Source organism: Lepus europaeus, chromosome 8 (genome assembly GCF_033115175.1).
Source record: "Lepus europaeus isolate LE1 chromosome 8, mLepTim1.pri, whole genome shotgun sequence".
NCBI lineage: Eukaryota > Metazoa > Chordata > Mammalia > Lagomorpha > Leporidae > Lepus > Lepus europaeus.
In genome coordinates, this window is record NC_084834.1 from 13,103,645 (window position 1) to 13,105,709 (window position 2,065).

Consider the following 2,065-nt stretch of genomic DNA (forward strand, 5'->3'; position numbering starts at 1 on the left):
CCCAACCTTTTTCATAAATTGAAACCTATTTATATTTTTTGATAAGTGCCTGAGAATATCAGACCACAGCGCTTTCAATTTGCAAATTCTTGCCCTCTTCTAGAACGTTTTCTGGAATCTCATCAAGGACCAAGTCAATGTCAGATCATTTTGGCATGTAGCAACTCATCCATAACATAAAGACCCTATATCTGTTTCATTATCCAGAAAGAACCAGCGAAGAATTTATTCTGTAGGTTCAAGAGACATTGTTGAGGCCCCTAGAAAAAGAGGTGCCATCTAGACGTGATGGCAACACACATGTGAAGGTTAGACAACAGCAGTTAGATTCCTGTAGTGGCTGCTTCCTGGAAGGTGTTATTCCATAGAATCTCTTAAATCCAGCATCTGGAGCTCCAGGAAGGGAACATTTCAAGCTGGATAAAATAACACGTATACCATTTCTTTGAACCCTTCAGCCTTCAAGATCCCAACATGTTGACCTCAGTTTCAACACAGCTACTCTTAGTCCTCATTTCATTGCTTTTGGTGCTGCCTGTTGTTGAAGCACTAGGAGCTGGAGATGCAATCTCACTCTTGTTAGGAGTGGTTCTCAGTATAACAAGCATTTGAGCTTGCTTGGAGGTGTCTGCAGGAAAGAGAAATGCACAGATGTGACTTTCAAGGGCCTCCTGAATCAAACCTTGCCCTGAGATTCTTTGTGCTATTTCAGTTAAGCCTGCGCTTTTGTGTCTGCGAGTTCCAAGAAACAGCAAATACGGTAGTTTGACATTTTCAGTTGTTCCCATAAAACAGGAACATAGATATCTGTTACAGTGGAAAAAGAATATTTTCTTTATAGCAAGTAATGCATGGAAAAATCCAGCCTGTAACTTGTATCAGCTGGTTTGAAAAGAGGCCAAAGAAGTAGGATAGTTGAAATTTGCGGCCGGCGCCATGGCTCACTAGGCTAATCCTCCACCTTGTGGCGCCGGCACACCAGGTTCTAGTCCCGGTTGGGGCATTGGATTCTGTCCTGGTTGCCCTTCTTCCAGGCCAGCTCTCTGCTGTGGCCAGAGAGTACAGTGGAGGATGGCACAAGTGCTTGGGCGCTGCACCCACATGGGAGACTAGGATAAGCACCTGGCTCCTGCCATCGGAAGAGCGCCGGCCACGGCGGCCATTGGAGGGTGAACCAATGGCAAAAGGAAGACCTTTCTCTCTGTCTCTCTCTCACTGTCCACTCTGCCTGTCAAAAAAAAAAAAAAATTTGCATAAATAGTATTTCATGGTTTCAGAATGTCAAAGCGCATGGAACAGGAATCAGAAGGCTCTCTCCCAGAACCCTGGGAGGTTACCACTGTGGGATTAGAATCCTGCCTGCTAACAGAGGACTCTTTTCTCCACATCTTCATTGGATTTGTGCTTTATCTCCCAGGTTAATATCATACTGGAATATCAAATAGCCAAAACTGAAACCTTTTACCTCAGGGGAAAAAGAAGTTTAGAAAACATGCCCTGTCGAAAAAAAAAAAAAAAAGAAAAAAGAAAACATGCATTCAATGTGTCTAATGTTGAAATGTAGAAAAGATGTAATGTTAAGAAAAACTTTGTTAACATCAAAATAGAGGAGATTTATGTAAAAAGAAACTTGTTAACTGAGTAACAACCTTGTGATGATAAATACTATGTTAAATATAAGTTTTCAAAAAGATAGCAATTAAAAGCTTATGTAGTTTGTCAAAAATCCAGTTCTCAAAAACATTTGACAATTTTTCCAACCTTAAAATCCAGTAGGGGCTGTGGATCCAGGCAGTGGCGTAGTAGGTAAAGCCACCGCCTGCAGCGCCAGCATCCCATATGGATGCTGGTTCAAGTCCCGGCTGCTCCACTTCTGATCTGCTCTCTGCTATGCCCTGGGAAAGCCGTAAGAAGATGGCCCAAGTCCTTGGGCCCTGCCCCTGCATGGGAGACCCAGAAGAGGCTTCTGGCTCCTGGCTTCGGATTGTTGCAGCTCCGGCTACTGAGGTCAATTGGGGAGTAAAACAGATCTCTCACTCTCTCTCTCTCTCTCTCTGCCTCTCCT

At 43.6% G+C, this 2,065-nt stretch overlaps 1 pseudogene; it reads left to right on the top strand.

The window, feature by feature from the left end:
• Nucleotides 1-474: 474 nt before the first annotated feature.
• On the top strand, nucleotides 475-657 carry LOC133765212 (small integral membrane protein 30-like; annotated as a pseudogene).
• The last annotated feature ends 1,408 nt before the right edge of the window (nucleotides 658-2,065 follow it).